Source organism: Muntiacus reevesi, chromosome 1 (assembly GCF_963930625.1).
Source record: "Muntiacus reevesi chromosome 1, mMunRee1.1, whole genome shotgun sequence".
Taxonomy (NCBI): Eukaryota; Metazoa; Chordata; class Mammalia; order Artiodactyla; family Cervidae; genus Muntiacus; species Muntiacus reevesi.
The window spans coordinates 68,748,120-68,769,408 of record NC_089249.1 but is presented as its reverse complement, the minus strand read 5'-3'; the positions used below and the strand labels follow the sequence as shown (position 1 = coordinate 68,769,408).

General features: G+C 38.9%; 1 pseudogene; it reads left to right on the top strand.

Moving 5' to 3' along the window:
* Nucleotides 1–21,289, top strand: part of LOC136147398 (cytochrome b-c1 complex subunit 6, mitochondrial pseudogene) — a 63,142-nt pseudogene that overhangs the window by 41,237 nt on the left and 616 nt on the right.

Genomic DNA, 21,289 nt, shown 5'->3' with positions numbered 1-21,289 from the left:
TTATTGAAGTATAGTTGATTTACAATGTTAGTTTCAGGTGTCCAGCAAAATGATTCTGTTATACATACTTATACAACTCTTCTTATTCAAACTCTTTTCACTTATAGGTTATGACAAAATATTGAGTATATTTACCTGTGCTATACAGTAGATCCTTACAGTTTATTTTATGTTTAATAATGTGTATATGTTAATCTCAATCTATAATGTACTCCCCCACTTTTCCTCTTTGGTAATCATAAGTTTTTTTTTTTTTTTTTTTTTTTTTTTAAGTTGGTGGGTCTATTTCTATGTTCTTGTTGATAATCAGTGTACCACTAAAAGTTAATGAACCCGGATACCAACATATTCCCTGACTTTGTGGTATTTATCATTTGTGTTACTTTACTTGATGTTTCTGGAATTTATACCCAAAAGTATACAAAATAATACACGAACTCTTAAATTTATATTTATCCTCAAGAGAAATATGCTATCCTAGGACAAAATGATGACTGACCTCAAACTTCATATTGTCCCTGAAGAGAGATCTGTGGATATTTTGGGAAAAATTATGATAGTTTTCTTACATAGCCACAACTCAAAGATTATGGATTTATTTCAAATTTTCATATTTAAAAAAAAATTAACTTGATTCAGATCTGTCATAAGAAATTTACTAAAATTCTTCTTTAACCTCTTTATATGTTCCCTGTGCCATTTAAAATATTAATGAGAAGACCAGAGATAGGAGAACCACCAAAAAAAAAAAAAAAAAAAAAAAGCAAACACTTACCTACCAGCTAGATTATCATTGACACAATTGCATCATGATATGGGACTTCTCAAAAAGGGTCCAAGGATACTTTTGGTACTGGGTTGCCGGATGGAGTTGTTGAGAGCAAGTGACAAATTGTCCTTTATTTGCTTCCTAAAAACTCTCCTCTAGAAGGAGAGTCAAAAAGAAAGTTATGTGGAGATTAATTGAAGCTTCAATCAATTTTTATGGGTGATAGTCCACTAAGCTCCTATGATTTCAAATGCTGCTTTTCCCTTAAGGATTCTGTAATGCCAGTTTTCTATTTTCCCCAGGGTAGTTTTTGAAACTGTTAATAATTATAAATAACATTTATTGGATGCTCACCATGTGCCATCCATCATGCCAGGTTTTTTATGTGCATCATCTCAAATAGTCCTCACCACTGACCTTTGGGGATCATGGGTCTTGGGGAGTTTAAGTGCCTTGTGAAAGGACCCACAGTCATTGAGTATAAGTGTTGGGTTGGAACCCAAGCTGGTGCTCTTAGCAACAGCACAGTATTGTCTTATATCCACTGTGGAAAGTTGTGAAAAGAACACAAACTCGTCATCTAGCTCTACTATTTACTACCAGTGTGACCCTGGACTTCTTCACCAGGTCCCTGTAAAGACTGAATCATGCTCTTTGTAAACTGAAAGTCTTATCCAAATGCAACATGCTATTCCAATATTTTGGTTGTGGAGGTTTGTTCAATGAACATTGATAGACTCCTTACTTTGGGCCAGACCTTTTGCTCGGTCCTGGGAATACAAAATATGTAAGGGATGATAGTTCCTTTCCTGTCATTCCTGGACTCTGGCAGTCAGGGTGAGGCCACACTTCCCTTTCCAAACAGATCTGGGGCTCCCCCAATTCTGGCTGTGTGGTCCTAAGCCATGCTGGTAAAAGCCTGTTGAGAACTGTTGGCAACATTTCTCCAGCTGCCTCATGTTTAATGAAATCAGAAAGAAGCCTGCACTCCTGACGGTAGTTCAGAATATGAGGTGAATGATTAAAGTTTAAAAGGTCGTGTACCATTGTAATACTGAAAAGAAACTTTATGATTCATCATTCCTGATGTAATGTCATCTGTTTAATAAAGCCACATTTCACTCACAGCTCATTTTTAATGGGCCTATTTAAGTAATGGCATTGGAGTTGTTTTTTTCACCCCCCTTCGAAGCTAAGAGTGGTTTTTATGGATTATACTTGAAAACAACACGGTAGTTTAGGACTTGGATATTTACAGTATCTTTCAGCCTTCAGTTGACTGCATATTATTTATGCCAAATCCCTCTACTCAGACTGAAATATCAAGCAAAGGCAAACAAGCAGCTGGATATGCTAATACACAAATAAACAGTGTCTTCTTTAATTGTATGAATTGGAATTTATATCATGGGCAAATATGGTTATCTGTAAATTACTTTGAGGAGCAGTGGTCAGAAGGCATCATGCCCAGGGTGGCATTCCATTCAAGCAAGGCAGTGGAATCCATTGAATCTGCTTGTTTGAAACCAGGGGTTCTCCATTGGAGACAAATCTTTTTGTACATCAGGGGATATTTGGCAATGACTGGAGAGGTCTTTTCTTGTCACAACTGGGCATTGCCATTGGAATCTAGTGGACAGGCTAGCGATGCACCCAAACATTCTGCAACACACAGGAACCCCCTCTTCTCTGCCCAATAGAGAGTTATTTGGCTTAAAATGTCAACAGTGGTGAGATTCAGAAATACTTAATGGCTTTGATGACTGGATGTGGGGTGAGAGACTGGGATTCATCAGTCAGTTCAGTCACTCAATCCGGTCCGACTCTTTGCGACCCCATGAACTGCAGCACTCCAGGCCTCCCTGTCCATCACCAAGTCCCAGAGATTATCCAAACTCATGTCCATTGACTTGGTGATGCCATCCAACCATCTCCTCCTCTGTCATCCCCTTCTCCTCCTGCGCTCAATCTTTCCTAGCATCAGGGTCTTTTCAAATGAGTCAGCTCTTCTCATCAGGTGGCAAAGTATTGAAGTTTCAGCTTCAAGATCAGACCTTCCAATGAACACCCGAGACTGATCTCTTTTAAGATGGACCAGTTGGATCTCCTTGCAGCCCAAGTGACTCTCAAGAGTCTTCTCCAACACCACATGTCAAAAGGATGAATTCTTCTGCACTCAGTTTTCTTTATAGTTCAACTCTCACATCCATACATGACTAATAGAAAAACCATAGCCTTGACTAGATGAACCTATGTTGACAAAGTAATGTCTCTGTTTTTTAATATGCTGTATAGTTTGGTCATAGCCTTCCTTCCAAGGAGTAAGTGTCTTTTAATTTCATTGCTGCAATCACCATCTGCAGTGATTTTGGAGCCCAGAAAAATAAAGTCAGCCACTGTTTCCCCATCTATTTGGTATGAAGTGATGGGACCGGATGCCATGATCTTAATTTTCTGAATGTGGAGCTTTAAGCCAACTTTTTCACTCTCCTCTTTCACTTTCATCATGAGGCTCTTTAGTTCTTCTTCACTTTCTGCCATAAGGGTGGTGTCATCTGCATATCTGAGGCTATTGATATTTCTCCTGGCAACCTTGATTCCAGCTTGCACTTCCTCCAGTCCAGCATCTCTCATGATATACTCTGCATATAAGTTAAATAAGCAGGGTGACAATATACAGCCTTGACGCACTCCTTTTCCTATTTGGAACCAATCTGTTGTTCCATGTCCAGTTCTAACTGTTGCTTCCTGACCTGCATACTTGTTTCTCAAGAGGCAGGTCAGGTGGTCTGGTATAACCATCTCTTGAAGAATTTTCCACAGTTTATTGTGATCCACACAGTCGAAGGCTTTGGCACAGTCAATAAAGCAGAAATAGATGTTTTTCTGGAACTCTCTTGCATTTCTGATGATCCAGCAGATGTTGGCAACACGATCTCTGGTTCCTCTGCCTTTTCTAAAACCAGCTTGAGCATCTGGAAGTTCACACTTCACGCATTGTTGAAACCTGGTTTGGAAAATTTTGAGCATTACTTTACTAGTGTGTGAGATGAGTGCAATTGTGTGGTAGTTTGAGCATTCTTTGGCATTGCCTTTCCCTGGGATTGGAATGAAAACTGACCTTTCCCAATCTTGTGGCCACTGTTGTTTTCCAAATTTGCTGGCATATTGAGTGCAGCACTTTCACAGCATCATCTTTTAGGATTTGAAATAGCTCAACTGGAATTCCATTACCTCCACTAACTTTGCTCATAGTGATTCTTTCTAAGGCCCATTTGACTTCACATTCCAGGATATCTGGCTCTAGATGAGTGATCATACCATTGTGATTATCTGTGTTGTGAAGATCTGTTTTGTCCAGTTCTTCTGTGCATTCTTGCCACCTCTTCTTAATATTTTCTGCTTCTGTTAGGTCCCTGTCATTTCTGTCCTTTATTGAGCCCATTTTTGCATGAAATGTTCCTTTGGTATCTCTAATTTTCCTAAAGAGATCTCTAGTCTTTCCCATTCTAATATTTTCCTCTATTTCTTTGCACTGATCACTGAGGAAGGCTTTCTTATTTCTCCTTGCTATTCTTTGGAACTCTGCATTCAAATGGGTATATCTTTCCTTTTCTCCTTTGCTTTTCACTTCTCTTCTTTTCATAGCTGTTTGTAAGGCCTCCTCAGATAGCCATTTTGCTTTTTTCCATTTCTTTTTGTTAGGAATTTTCTTGATACCTGTCTCCTGTACAATGTCATGAACCTCTGTCCATAGTTCATCAGGCACTGTATCAGCTCTAGTCCCTTAAATCTATTTCTCACTTCCACTGTATAATCATAAGGGATTTGATTTAGGTCATATCTGAATGGTCTATTCGTTTTCCCCACTTTCTTCAATTTCAGCCTGAATTTGGCAATAAGGATTTCATGATCTGAGCTACAGTCAGCTCCCAGTCTTGTTTTTGCTGACTGTATAAAGTTTCTCCATCCTTGGCCACAAAGAATGCAATCAATCTGATTTTGATGTTGACCATCTGGAGATGTCCATATGTAGAGTCCTCTCTTGTGTTGTTGGAAGAGGGTGTTTGCAATGATCAGTGCGTTCTCTTGGCAAAACTCTATTGGCCTTTGCCCCGCTTCATTCTGTAATCCAAGGCCAAATTTGCCTGTTACTTCAGGTGTTTCTTGACTTCCTACTTGCATTCCAATCCCCTATAATGGAAAAGACATCTTTTTTGGGTGTTAGTTCTAAAAGGTCTTGTAGATCTTCATAGAATCATTCAACTTCAGCTTCTTTAGCATTACTGGTCATGGCATAGACTTGGATACTGTTATATTGAATGATTTGCCTTGGAAACAAACAGAGATCATTCTGTCATTTTTGAGATTACATCTAAGTACTGCATTTTGGACTCTTCTGTTGACTATGATGGCTACTCCATTTCTTCTAAGGGATTCCTATCCACAGTAGTAGATATAATGGCCATCTGAGTTAAATTCACTCATTCCAATCCATCTTAGTTCGCTGATTCCTTGAATTTTGACATTCACTCTTGCCATCTCCTGTATGACCACTTCCAGTTTGCCTTGATTCTTGGACCTAACATTCCAGGTTCCTATGCAACATTGCTCTTACAGCATCAGACCTTGCTTCTATCACCAGTCATGTCCACAACTGGGTGTTGTTTTTGCTTTGGCTTTGGGACTGGCATTGGGGGAGAGGTAAAATCCCGCAGTATATAGCCAACGTCACTTGTAGGAAACTCAAGAAAAACATGGGGAGAAGTGATATATGAGGTTTGAACTCTTAGGGTGAGAAGACTCTGAGAGCTTTTGTAATCTCCTGTGGTGGTGAAGGAGAATAAGTTACACTCCTGTAACTTATTAGATTGATAGAGGCCTAACTGTTGTTTTCTACCTTGAATATCCCTTTCCCCTGCTTTTCCCATTTGAGTAAAACTGCTATTTGACTTATCTAGATGCTCAGACAAAAATGCTTGGAAGCATTTGTGATTTCTTTTATTTTCTTATTTCCCACATCCAAATGAGAGATAAATCCTACTGGAATCTACCTTCACAATATACCCATGCACAAAGTGACCATTTTTTTTTTTTTTTTTATCACTTCCACAGCTTGCATTCACCCAAGTCCAAGCAACTGTCACCTCTCACTTAAGATACTGCAAAAACCTCTTAACTGGTCTTCCTTCTACCTGGCCCCTTTGTAGTTCATTCTCGTAATGCAATCAGACTGTTCTTTTTAAGGTGTTAGTTCTGATCTTAAAATGTCTCTTCACCTCAATAAAAGTAAGATGCAGATTCTTACCAAAATCTACACCCAAGTCCAAGCAACTGTCACCTCTCACTTAAGATACTGCAAAAACCTCTTAACTGGTCTTCCTTCTACTTGGCCCCTTTGTAGTTCATTCTCGTAATGCAATCAGACTGTTCTTTTTAAGGTGTTAGTTCTGATCTTAAAATGTCTCTTCACCTCAATAAAAATAAGATGCAGATTCTTACCAAAATCTACATGACAGTATCCTACAACACCGACCTCTCTCATCTCAGCTCCCAGGACTTTTCCATTCGTTCTCCCTACTTCTTTGTGTTCCCCAAAGGTCAAGTGTGCTCTCACTTTGGGACCTTCACACTTTATTATGCCTGGAACATCCTTCCATCAGTCAAGACACCTCATGGAGGGGTTTTCTTCTTATATTCCTGTCTAAAATAGTATACTTCATCCCTTACTCTTCCATCATTCTTTTTCAAGTTACTTCTCGTTACTTACCATATTCTGATAAAGTAGCTACATGAGAGAAAGAGGCAGAGAGAGAGAGGGAAAATACGTGAGGGCAAGCCCTGCACCTGCCCTGTGTGCTGCTGAAACTTCAGTACTTAAAACTGTGGCAAGCACATGGCAGGCACTGAGTAAATAGTTTCAGAATGGATGAGTGAACACATGAATAAATGAACCAGTGAGTCTCTTTTATTGCTTAACCACCAATCTGTCATGCTGCTCACAATTCTTCAGCTTTGCAACTGGGATATGAACCGCACCCAATTTCTAATATTCAGTAGTAACAACTCTAACTTCTAATACAATATTGTCGGTGTTCAGTTATTTCTAGGTCTCTGAAATTTGGAAGAGTTAATTCTTTGACTTACTTATTTCCATGGATATATCTACTTTTATTTAACTCCATTTTCTTATTTGCCTCAACTTCCTTGGGATTTCTTTAATATGTGAGCACTGCACACATATTATTTGATCATGACCTTATTGTGCCTTATTCAAGGTCAATTATGATATTACTTAATAATCTCAGAGATGCTACATCCATGCCCAAACTCCTTGCACTGACACTTATCACCATTCTTTCTCCAGTTTACATGGAATCATTCAAGCCCATTTGAACTGGCAAGGGCTGACATAAAATGGCTTTGCCACTAATATTTTGTGAGAGATCCTGTCACATGTGTTTTACTAAAAGGCAGAGATATAAGATCCCTTGCCTTCCTTTCATCTGCTAATTTGAAAGTACATTGTAAAAGGCTAAGAAGTTTGTTGGGTGTGATTTGTTCTTTAAATACCCTTGTTGCTTAAACTTGGTGAAATTCTTATTAGGATGCTGAATGATCCTTAAATATATATTTTAGGCATAGAAAGAAGACTTGTACCTATTTGATGAGCAGATTGATAGGTATCTGGAATAAGGGGATACCCAAGACCATGGAGGACTCCTTGAACTAACAAAATTCAGCTCCAATTTTGGTCTTAGCTGAAGTCCAGCTTAGGGTTAGTAGATTGAGAAGTATCTCCTGATATTGATTATGGCAGCAAAAAAAGAAAAAAAAGACTCAGATTCCATAGTTCCTTTTATTTGGAGGGGCCTAAGTTTCTATAAGCATTGTGTTTTTCATTCTGTCTTCTGGTATGATGTAAGAGATAGGCCACTGGATCAAGATTCAGAAGACCTTAATTCTAATTCAGGCTTTGCATTCAATGGATTGTGTAATTTTGGCTCAGGGGATCAGTGAACTTTTTCCCATAAAGGACCAAACAGTAAATATATTAGATTTTGAGAACCATACAGTCTTGTCATCACTATTTCACTTTGCTATTGTAGGATAAAAACAGCCATGAAGTGAAAGTGAAAGTTGCTCAGTCATGTCCAAATCTTTGTGAACCCATGGACTATAGAGTCCATGGAACTCTCCAGGCCAGAATACTGGAGTGGGTAGACTTTCCCTTCTCCAGGGGATCTTCCCAACTCTGGGACTGAACCCAGGTCTCCCACCTTGCAGGCGGATTCTTTACAGCCATGGACAATATTTAAGTGAATGAGTATGGCTGTTTTCCAATAGCACCACATTGATGAAAGGGGTGGCAGGGAAGATTTGGTCTATGAGCCATAGCTGGCCAGCTCTTACTTTAGGGAATTGATTCAATTCCTCTGGACCTTCCTTTCTTTATCAAACATAGGAGTTGAACTAAAAAGAGTTCAGGTTATGAAATTATTTGATCCTTCATCCAAGGACTCATCCATCAGGAGTTGAAGATATGATATGCTATAAGTCCTATTAGCAGCATTAGAACTGATATTTCTCATTTTGATTCAAACACCAACCAGACAGGAAATCTTGAGCAGGAAGCTTCCTTTGAAATTCAAAGACACAGGGGACTCGGTCCCCAGATGAGTGTGCCAAATGTTTTAAGAGTCCAAACATGCTACCTCCATCGTAAGATGAAGAGTTTTAGAAGGTTTCAAGGATGGGGCAAAGGGATAATACAAGAAAAGCCTCTATACCCTTTTTCTACCCAATACGCTTTCCTTACGTGATCCTATCCCAACCCCCACACCATCACTTGGCCAAGTCCCAACATTCTCTAATCAAACTCATCAACTTGAACCAAGTCTCCATATGCTCAAAGAAGAAATCCTTTGGAGACTTCTCTAAATGTTAGATTATGAGAACACAACTGTCACTCAAAACTCTCCCTTTGTGGGGAAGGTAGGAGAATATGGCAGGAGCTTTTCTCACCTATCATTCATTTGGAATGTAAATATCTTTGGAAATCAAAAGCACATGATTTTCTAAACACTATACATTCTTTATTCTTCTCTAGTATGTTGTTTTAGTTAAGGGACCACCTGGGGAACAATCCTACTGGGAAACTTTGAGGAAATGTATTTATTACAGTCAGACCCATGTTAAGCAGCCAAGTGCTACTTCCATTCAATTATGTCATGCTTTTCAGTTGTCCAGACTCTTTCAGCAAGGAAAAAATGTTCATGAAATCTTCCTACAAACAAAGATGTTAGAACCTCTAGAGTAACCTGAATTTTGGTCATAAAACTTTGATAGGGAGGGAAGGAAAACTGTTATGGAGATACTTGAATATATAATATAAATTGCTATTGCTTTCACATTTCCTACCTGCAAGATGCATGGAATTTACCCTCATTTAATCTGTATGCATGTCAAGAAGTAATGGTCAGAACTGGACATGGAACAACAGACTGTTTCCAAATTGGAAAATGAGTATATCAAGGCTGCATATTGTCACCTTGCTTATTTAACTTATATGCAGAGTACATCATGCAAAATGCCAGACTGGATGAAGCACAAGCTGGAATCAAGATTGCTGAGATAAATATCAATAGCCTCAGATATGCAGATGGTATGGCCCTTGTGGCAGAAAGCAAAGAGGAACTACAGAACTTCTTGATAAAGGTGAAAAAGGAGAGTGAAAACTCTGGCTTAAAACTCAACATTCAAAAAACAAAAATCATGGCATCCAGTCCCATCACTTCATGGCAAATAGATGGGGAATCAATGGAAACAGTGACAGACTTTATTTTCTTGTGCTACAAGATCACTGCAGACGGTTACTGAAGTCATGAAATTAAAAGATGCTTGCTCCTTGGAAGAAAAGCTATGATGCTTGCTCCTTAGAAGAAACCCTAGACAGAATATTAAAAAGCAGAGACATTACTTTGCCAACAAATATCTGTCTGGTCAAAGCTATGGTTTTTCCAGTAGTCATGTGTGGATGTGAGAGTTGGACTGTAAAGAAAGCTGAACACTGAGAAATTGATGCTTTGAGCTGTGGTGTTGTAGAAGACTCTTGAGAGTCCCTTGGACTGCAAGGAGATCAAACCAGTCAATCCTAAAAGAAATCAGTCCTGAATCTTTTATGGAAGGACTGATGCTGAAGCTGAAGCTCTAATACTTTGGCCACCTGATGTGAAGAACTGACTCATTGGAAAAAATCCTGATGCTGGGAAAGATTGAAGGTAGGAGGAGAAGGGGATGACAGAGGATGAGATAATTGAATGGCATCACCAACTCAATGGCCATGGGTTTGAGCAAGCTCCGGGAGTTGGTGATGGACCGGGAGCCTGGAGTTCTGCAGTTCATGGGGTTGCAAAGAGTCAGACATGACTGAGTGACTGAACTGAACTGAACTGAATCTTATGCTGATGGAGTAGTTAATATTCTTCCATTTTAAAGGTTGGGAAACTAAACCTTAGTGATTATCCAAAGTCTCAAAGATTTTTAAATGATAGAGCAAGTTTTTAATCCCACATCTGTATAAACCCAATGCCCCTGAAACAATTATTTGTGCTGTTAGTTTTTCAAAAATGATTCTAATGGGGGTTAATTAAGTGTATATCAATCCAATTTTTTGCAGTGGATACCTACAGTGCAATGAATGAATTTTTGTGGGAAGGATCTCAATAGTAGAAAATGTCATTATTTAATAAATGAAGATAGTGATTCATATCTTCAAATGAACAGTATCCTAGAATGGGCCCACTGCACAAGTATTTGGACAGTAACTCAAAAAATTTGAATACCATTAACATTTTCAACTGAATGAGTTAAATAAGCAGTCTCCAGGATTTACTAATGTATCAACTCACAAATTAGGAAGCTGGTCCAGACTGATCTGCTACTGTGGGGTAGAACCAGTACTGGACCCACAGCTTTTGATTCAAAATTCCAATGTTCTCTCCACTGAAACATAATTACATATCTCTTAAAAACAGGATAGGATAGCAAGTTAGGAAGGCAAAGAAATATTGACAGAGTATTCCAAATTTCTGAAGGTTGGAAGAGAAAGCCACCTGGCCTGGAAGAAAAGCCTTGAACTGAGAGATAGAAGACCAGGCAATAATTCAGATTCATGTTCAACCGGCTTTATGAATTATAGGTACCTTTGCATTGGTTATTTAGTTACTTCTGGTTTAGTTAAATCATTAGTAAATTTAGGGCTTCCCTGATAGCTCAGTTGGTAAAGAATCCACCTGCAAAAAATCCACCTGCAGGATACCAGTTCGATTCCTGTGTTGGGAAGATCCACTGGAGAAGGGATAGGCTACCCACTCCAGTATTCTTGGGCTTCCTTTGTGCCTCAGCTGGTAAAAAATCTGCCTGCAATGCAGGAGACCTGGGTTCGATCCCTGTGTTGGGAAGATCTCCTGGAGAATGGAAAGACTACCCACTCCAGTATTCTGACCTGGAGAATTCCAGTTTTCTAGGTTGCAATGAGTTGGACATGACTGAGTGACTTTTACTTTAGTAAGTTTTAAGAGCTAGATTAGGGATTGCAAACTGGTGACCTACAAAGCAAATTATGCTCACAAATGATTTTTTTTAGGCTACACAATGTTTTAATTTTTTCCAGCTTTATTTGAGCTGTAATTAATATGTATACATTTTGTATATTTAAGTTATATAAAGTAATGATTCCATAAATGTATATATAGTAAAATGATTACCACAATAGGGTTAGTTAACACCTCTGTCACCTCACAGAATTATTTTTTGGGGGGTTAAGAACATTTAAGAATTACTTTCTTAGTAACTTCTAACCAGTATTCTTACTAAAGTCATCATGCCTTACAATATATTAACAAAATTCATTTAGCTTACATCTGGAAATTTGTACCCTTTAACCAATATTTCCCTCTTTTGATCATCCATTCCAGCTCTGGTAGCCACCATTCTACTCTTTGTTTCTATAAATTCAGTCTACTTAGATTCCATGTATAAGTGAGATAATACAGAATTTATCTATATCTGACTTATTTCACTTAGCATAATGCCCTTAAGGTCCATCCATGTTGTTATAAAGAGCAAGGTTTCCTTCTCATGACTGAATAATGTTTTATTGTGTGTATGCATGTATGTATATGTGTGTGTGTGTATAAATACATATATACATATATATATATATATATATATATATACACACACACACACACATATATATATATATACCACATTTTCTTTATCCATTCATTCATAGCCAGACTTTTAGTTGTTTCCATATGTTGGCTATTATGAGTAATGCTGCAATGAACATGAGAGTTCAGTGATCTCTTCCAGATCCTGATTTCATTTTTGGAGGTGTGTGTATATATATACATATATATACCCAGAAGTAGGATTGCTAGATCTTTTTTTCTTTTCTTTTTTTTTTTTTAGGATTGCTGGATCTTATGGTAGTTCTATTTCTGAATTTTTGAGGAACCTCCAGCACAGCAAAAGAAAAAATCAACAAATTGAAAAGGCAATAAGTAATGGGAAAAAAAAAATATTTGCAAGACATCTATATGATAAGATTCTAGGTAATTATCTAACTATCCTAGATTAATATCCAAAATATATAAGGAACTCATACAACTCAAAAGCAATAACAAAATCTGATTTAAAAAGACTTGAATAGATATTTTTCCAAAAGAGACATATAAATGCCTAACAGGTACATGAAAAAGGAATAAACATCACTAATCATCAGGGAAATGATGATGCCATGGGATCCTCCAGGCAAATCAAAACTTGATATCATTTGACACTTGTTAGAATGGCTACATCCAAAAGAAATCCATCACAAGGATGTGGAGAAAGGGGAACCCTTGCACACAATGTTTCACTTTTTAAAATGTGGATGAATTTAGGGAATTCCCTGATTGTTCAGTGGTTAGGACTGATTTCTTTCACCGCTGTGACATGGGTTCAGTCTCTGGTTGGGCAAGTAAGATTCTCACAAGCTGCACACATGGCCAAAAAACATAAACAAAAATATTTTAAAATGTGGATGAGCTTAAATGTGGAATATACTATCTAGTCCTCATCACTCTCACTTGTTTTAGTCCCCAGTGACCACTTCAAATATCTATCTACCTAGCTACTATCAATCAGGGTCCAAGGCTTTCCAAATTGCTATTGTAGTCTATCCTCTAATTTACCTGGCTGGTGAGAAAAGCTTTCAGGGCTAGATTCTAAGAATACATTACCTGGAAGTTGCTCTCACAAGAATAATGTCCTCATTATAGAGCAGAGAAAATCTACTCTGAACTTGCAAAATATAGACATACTCTCTTCAGTTCAGGTCAGTCGCTCAGTTGTGTCTGACTCTTTGAGACCCCAGAGACTGCAGCACAGAAGGCGTCCCTGTCTGTCACCAACTCCTAGAGCTTGCTCAAAACTCATGTCCATCGAGTCGGTGATGCCATCCAACCATCTCCTCCTCTGTCATCCCCTTCTCCTCCTGCCTTCAATGTTTCCCAGCATCAGTGTCTTTTCCAATGAGTCAGTTCTTCACATCAAGTGGCCAAAGTATTGGAATTTCAGCTTCAGCATCAGTCCTTCCAATGAATGTTCAGGACTGATTTCCTTTAGGATGCACTGGTTGGATCTCCTTGCGGTCCAAGGGACTCTCAAGAGTCTTCAAGACCACAGTTCAAAAGCATCAATTCTTCAGCATGAAGCTTTCTTTATAGTCCAACTTTCACATCCATACATGACCACTGGAAAAATCATAGCTTTGACTAGACAGACATTTGTCGGCACAGGTATGTCTCTGCTTTATAATATGCTGTCTAGTTTGGTTGTAGCTTTTCTTCTGAGGAGCAAAGGTCTTTTAATTTCATGGCTGCAGTCACCATCTGCCATGATTTTGGAGCCCCCCAAAATAAAGTCTGTCACTGTTTCCGTTGTTTCCCCCTCTATTTGACATGAAGTGATGGGACCAGATGACATAATCTTAGTTTTCTGAATGTTAAGTTTTAAGCCAACTTTTTCACTCTCCTCTTTCTCACATACTCTCCTGCCAGTGGCAATTTCCAAGACAGGAAGGAGAGTATTCCTGATAAAGTTGAAGCTAGAATGATGAGAAACTTAATGGAATTATCCAAACTGGAATGTTGCCAAGACTTAGAACTACCACCTGCACAAGTTGGGGTCACTAGACTGAGGAACTGATTGAAGTTTTTTTTTTTTTTTTTTTTTTTTTCCTGATAAATGGACCTCCTGAAAGCTCAGCAGCCTGGAGACCATGCTGGGCAGATTTGACAAAGTATTCTCCCTTGAGCTATATCCTTGAGCTATATCCTCCTTTGGCAAATATCCTCTTCAGAGAAGTTTAATCCTCGTGAGTGAGGCTTGCTGACTTCAAGGCAGTGTGTAATTTTCATTTTCATTAGCTCTCTCTCAGTGAATGGCTACAAGTCTGGTTAAAAAAGTGAAAGTGTGTGTGTGTGTGTGTGTGTGTGTGTGCTAAGTCACTTCGGTCATGTCTGACTCTTTGTGACCTTATGGACTGTTGCCCTCCAGGCTCCTCTGTCCATGGGATTCTCTAGGTAAGAATACTGGAGTGGGTTGCCATGTCTTCTTCCAGGGGATCTTCCTGACCCAGGGATCAAACCAAGAACTCCTTCAAATTCTTGGGTTAGAAAGGTTTGTGGATCTGTCCTATCTTGCTTCTTATGTGTGTGTCGCTTTTAGATGCAAAAATCTCATTCAACCATCACAACCAACTACTAAAGCAGGCAGGGGAGTAGCTTTTTTTCTCCAGTATAAGCAGGGACTCAGAGAGTTTCAGAGCCAAAATTCAATCCAGGTTTCCAAATTCCCTGCCTATGATGTTCCACTTTCTTTGGCACAAGTAAATGGTGTTGTTCCAGGTTTCATGGCAGTAAAGCAAGCTGTGTCTACTGGAAGTCAAGGAAACTGGGATAATCCGAGGAAACGAATGCAATGAAATTGATTATTGGGATTAGTAAACAATGCCACAGTATTATGACCCCTTAGGTGAAGGGTGTCATGTTCTTCATTATTTCCTTTGCCCTATATTGATAAACCACGCAATTAATGACCCAATAGCTAGTGCCAGAAGCCTAAGGGTCATCTTCTCCTTTTCTTCCAGCCATTTCATCTTAGTGTTCACTGAGTTTCTGGAATCATTACCTTCTTATATTTTAATGCTACCTCCTCTCTGCCACACTGATAATGTCCTTATACCCTGGTATTTCTCGGAAAGGCTGTTGAGATAGTGTCTTAACTGGCCTGTGTGGCTCCTGGTTTGTACTCCTACCATCATTTCACTTGCAATTTTTTCATTTTCCCTTCCCTGTAGAATGGAATCCTCCTTAACTATTTCCCCCAGTCAAATCCTATACAACCAGGACAACATATGCAAATGTTACCATTATATATCTGTTTCCCCCACCAGATTATGAGCAACTTGAGAAAAGGGACTCTAGCTTATTCCTCATTATATCCACATTGGCTAGCTCTGTACCCAGCAATAGTAAGTGCTCAGACCATGTTTGATAAACAGCCAAATATTTAAAGCACATCTATATAGTTCAGGCACTTAGATGTGAGGAATACAGTCACTGACCCGGTGGAGCTTCTAATCTGGTGCTGACATTTGAACAGATAAGTGTGATCAGATCTGATGAGTGCTTTCGTAGAAGTATGAAGCACATTCCGTGAGAAAACAGAGCTAGAGTCTTTCTCTCCGCAGCCACTGTTTGTACAGATTGAAGAAACCTGGAGGGGCAGCTTCCAGCCAGGACCTTGGCTCCTTCTACCCTCCCTACTCCCCAGCTCTATAAAGCACGACCTGAGACACATCTCTAACAAGTTAAGCAGAAACATTTCTCTGGAATGACAGCATCTACTTTGCTGAAATCCATTAATTCTCAGCTTTAACACCCTTGGTCAGAAATAGCTCCGAACCTTATGGGGAAATAAGAAAAGCAGACTGTCTGGCCAGAGTCACAAGAAAGTTATTAATATTCCTCTTCTCGGGTATCTTTCTTTCCATCCTTTCTCCCACTGACTGCACCCCACCCCTCAGTCCCAAAATAAATATTTCCCAAGAATCCAAGACAGGAGATTTGAAAGTAAATCAAAACCTGGACAGAGGGTCAACGAAAAAGGATAAAGCTGCTACTTATGTGTGTCTAAGGCAGTAAAAGGGACAGCTTGTTATATTATTTACAGTCTTCATAAAGAGGAAGCCCTCCTTGCTCAGACAAAGCCTTGAGCTTATTAATTGCTAGAGAGGTCTGTCCCACTCATAGGTTTTCTACTGTTGATGGAAAAGGCAGGGAGAGAGTTAACTCTCTCTCTTTCTGTTCCAAGGGAGCGTTGGGGGCAAGCGGAAGGGTTTGTTAAACCTCCAGATTTCTCTGCATTATGTCCAGGTGGCATGACGTGTGAACAGACGAAAGATTAAAATCAGCGAGGAAATCGCTCCGTCTGAGCCCAGATCACGACGCCTTTCAGTGACCCGGTAACCCAAATGCTATCTGTCAACTTGTCCTTCCAGCGACTTTTCACCCCATGCTCTGCGGCTGCTGCTCCAGGGGAAAAAAGAAAAAAAAGAAAAAAAAAAAAAAAAAAAAATCAGGAGTTGGAAGCAGGGGGAAGGGGAGAGGGAGGAAGCTAGGATAAAATACTGCCTTATTACTAAGGACTCTGCAATGCAGGTCAACGGAGGGGCGCGGGAGCCTTTTTAACAAACCAAATACTTTTTCCAGACCCTCAGTTTCAAAGTTTCCTCATTCTCTCGCTACTGAGATGCTCAGCTCCCTCAACTCAGGAAATGTCACACCAAGTCATGGGACCTGGTCCCCCCGAAAAATCTAAGTCCTAGAGGGTTAAATGAGGATGGAAATTTTCCTAACTTTCAAAAACCTTTCCATAAAATCTGCCAGACCTTAGTCTGGGTTCTTGAGTTAAAAACATCACCGAGTTTGCTCTGGTCTTGGGGTACTGCCAGAGTTAGTTCTCTTAATTTGAAAGTAGGAGGTCAGATTGGGAGAGGTGAGTGAAGAGGGTGGAAGCAGACACTTTGCAGATATTTTACAATGTTGACCACTCAAAGTAAGAGCTGCTTTTTAAGAGCTTGTGTTGGCAGCAGAGTTGGATGGAGTCCTTAGATGCCTCCAACAACAGAAAGATAAGGCTGCATATTCCATAAAGCACTAGATTGAACCATATGAAGTTACCTTTTTCTTTTCCAGGTTGAAAACTGGCAATTCTGTAGAGCTCAAGCTAATTAAAAAATCTAAGTAACACCTTACCATAATAAGGTTGTTAATATCAGATATCATCATCTTAAAAAAAAAAAAAGGTTCTGTTTTGTTAGCATCCCTGCTTTGCTAGCATCTTGAGCACGTGCTTTATCTCCCTATGGAGCTACTCAACACTGAGGGGTCAACTTATGCATTAAAATAAAACAGAAAATAGAAGCCACTAGTACATTTTAAAACATATCTTCAGGTAAGTCTTTTTTTTAAAAAGATTTCAAAAATAAGTGATTTTAAGGATACATGTATGAAACTTCAGGGCTCCTAAGCATTCAGATGCCTGGGAATTTACATAGAAAAACTTTCTGTCTGCTCTTTGTTATTGCTGTTGCTTAGTCACTAACTCCTGTCTGAGTTTTTGAGACTCCATGGGTTGTAGCCCACCAGGCTCCTCTGTCCATGCGATTTCCCAGGCAAGAATACTAGAGTGGGTTACCATTTCCTTCTCCAGGGGATCTTCCTGACTCAGGGATTGAACTTGTGTCTCCTGCATTGCAGGCAGATGCTTTACTGCTGAAGAACCCTCTGCTCTTTCACTTACTGCTTTTTCTGTTTGAGTATTCCATCTGGGATACTACATTATATTTAGTCTCCTCATGAACATGACAGTTTTCTCTGACTTTTCTTATTTTTGATGACTTTGACAGTTTGAGAATTATTGGTCACTTGTTTTGTAGACTCTGCACAACATTTTGTGTATATGCTTTATTTAGTGTAAGAAACATTCCTTTAGGTCAATATCATTTTTTTTCCCTAGAAGCAACATTTTTAGTCACTTCAAAATATTTCACTGATGACTATGACACAGGTATTTTTTCTAAAGAAAATAAAACGGCTTCTCTTCTTTAGAACTGCTGGAGGTTAACATGGAAATGATAGCATTCAATGGGGAAAAGTATGTACTCAACTAACATAATCTGATGGTGAACATTGTGACATGCCTGTTTTGACTTCTGTCCCAGGTTACTGTATAAGTGTGGGCACACAAATATACACAAAATAACACAATCGTGTGGCATATTATCTTGAATCCAGACTCTAAATATCTAATAATCTACCTTTGCAACTCTGGAACTCTATTATCCTGAGATTAAGAAGTAAGGAATGAGTGAAGTAGTAATGGGCAGATATTTAGGGTCTGGATTAAAGATAATATGGCCCAGTTGTAGAGTCACTTGTTCACTTTCATATTAAAAGCTTGCAAACAACTATTCTAAACTATATATCATACAAACTATCATATAAACTATATATCATTTTAAACTATATTATCATCACCATCTTTCCTCATCTCAAAGTAATCCTTGATGGCTCATATCTTTCCTTATCTCACAGTAATCCTTGATGGTTCATACTTTCTCACTTTGCAATATCAAGTTATCTCCTAAGTATATCTTTTGTCACTCATCAGTTTTACCTCTGCTGCATTTGTTCTAATTGCCGTCATCTGTTACCTGGACTGTTATATTATATTTCTAACTGGTTCCTCCTTCTCTCCCTAGGTCCAAACTTTCTTTACTCAAGTACATGCCAGTAGATATATATATATATATATTTATATACTATATACTGTATATATATATGTTATATATATGTGTGTGTGTGTATCTAACATATAATGTATATGCTTATATATTACATATCTGTATATACACATTATATATATATATATATATATATATATATATATAATGTAAATACAGAAGGAAAATCACAATTACAGAAAACTAACAACCTGATCACATGGATCACAGCCTTGTCTAACTCAAAGAAACCGTGAGCCATGCTGTGTAGGGCCACTCAAGATGGATGGGTCATGGTAGAGAGTTCTGACAAAACGTATTGATTGGAGAAAGGAATGGCAAGCCACTACAATATTCTTGCCTTGAGAATCCCATGAACAGTGTGAAAAGGCAAAAAGATAGAACACTGAAAGAAGAACTCCCCAGGTTAGTAGGTGCCCAATAAACCACTGGAGAAGAGTAGAAACATAGTTTCAGAAAGAATAAAGATACAGAGCCAAAGCAAAAACAATACCCAGTTGTGGATGTGACTGGAGATGGAAGCAAGGTCCGATGCTGTAAAAAACAATATTGCATAGGAAGCTGGAATACTAGGTCCATGAATCAAGGCAAATTGGATGTGGTCAAACAGGAGATGGCAAGAGTGAACATCAACATTTTAGGAATCAGTGAACTAAAATGGACTGGAATGGGCGAATTTAATTCAGATCACCATTATATATTCTACTGTGGGCAAGAATCCCTTAGAAGAAATGGAGTAGCCCTCATAGTCAACCAAAGAGTACAAAATGCAGTACTTGGGTGCAATCTCAAAAACAACAGAATGATCTCTGCTCATCTCCAGGACAAACCACTCAATACCACAGTAACCCAAGTCCATGCCCCAACCACTAATGCTGAAAAAGCTGAAGTTGAACAGTTCTATGAAGAACTACAACATCTTCTAGAGCTAACACCAAAAAAAAAAGAAAAGAAAAAAGATGTCTTTTTCAGCATAGGGGACTGGAATGCAAAAGTAGGAAGTCAAGAGATATCTGGAGTAACAGGCAAGTTTGACCGTGGAGTTCAAAATGCAGCAGGACAAAGGCTAACAGAGTTTTCCCAAGAGAATGCACTGGTCATAGCAAACACCCTCTTCCAACAATATGAGAGACAACTCTACACATGACTATCACTAGATGGTCAATACTGAGATCAGATTGATTATATTCTTTGCAGCCAAAGATGCACAAGCTCCATATCATCAGCAAAAACAAGACCAGGAGCCAACTGTGGCTCAGACCAAGAACTTCTTATTGCCAAATTCAGACTTAAATTGAAGGCAGTAGGGAAAACCATTAGAATATTCAGGTTTGACCTAAATCAAATCCCTTACAATTACACAATGGAGGTGACAAATAGATTCAAGGGATTAGATCTGATAGGCAGACTCCCTGAAGAACTATGGCCAGAAATTCATAACATTGTACAGGAGGCACTGATCAAAACCATCCCCAAGAAAAGAAATATAACAAGGCAAAGTGGTAGCCTGAGGAGGCCTTACAAACAGCTGAGAAAACAGAAGTAAAAACCAAATGAGAAAAGGAAAGATATATCCATCTGTATATCGAGTTCAAAAGAATAGCAAGGATAGATTAGAAACCCTTCTTACTTGATCAATGCAAAGAAATACAGGGAAACAATAGAACGGGAATGACTAGAGATCTCTTCAAGAAAATTAGAGATACCAAGGGAACATATCATGCAAAAATGGCCACAATTAAGGACAGAAATGGTATGGACCTAACAGAAGCAAAAGATATTAAGAAGAGGTGGCAAGAATACACATAAAAACTATGAAAAATATTTTAATGACCCCGATAACCAAAGTCAGACATCCTGGACTGTGAAGTCAAGTGGGCCTTAGGAAGCATCACAATGAACAAAACTAGTGGAGATGATGGAATTCCAGTTGAGCTATTTAAAATCCTGAAAGATGATGCTGTGAAAGTGCTGCACTCAATATGCCAGCAAATTTGGAAAACTCAGCAGTGGCCACAGGACTGGAAGAGGCCAGTTTTCATTCCAATTCCAAAGAAAGGCAATGCCAAAGAATGTCCCAACTACCACACAATGGCATTCATCTCACAGGCTAGCAAACTAATGCTTAAAATTCTCTAAGCTAGGCTTCAACAGTACATGAACTGAGAACTTCCAGACATTCAAGTGAATTTAGAAAAGACAGAGGAACCAGAGATCAAATTGCCAACATCCGTTGGATCGTCGATAAAAACATGAGAATTCCAGAAAAGCATCTACTTCTGTTTCATTGACTATACTAAAGCCTTTGCGTGGATCAAAACAAACTGTGGAAAATTCTTAAAGCGATGGGAGTACCAGACCACTTTACCTGCTCCTAAGAAATCTATAAGCAGGTCAAGAAGCAACAGTTAGAACCAGACATGGAACAACAGACTGGTTCCAGATTGAGAAAGGAGTACATCAAGGCTGTGCATTGTCACCCTGAATATTTAACTTACATGTGGAGTACATCATGCAAAATGCTGACTTGGATGAAGCATAAGCTAGAATCAAGAGGGTCGGGAGAAATATCAATAGCCTCAGCTATGCAGATGACAGCA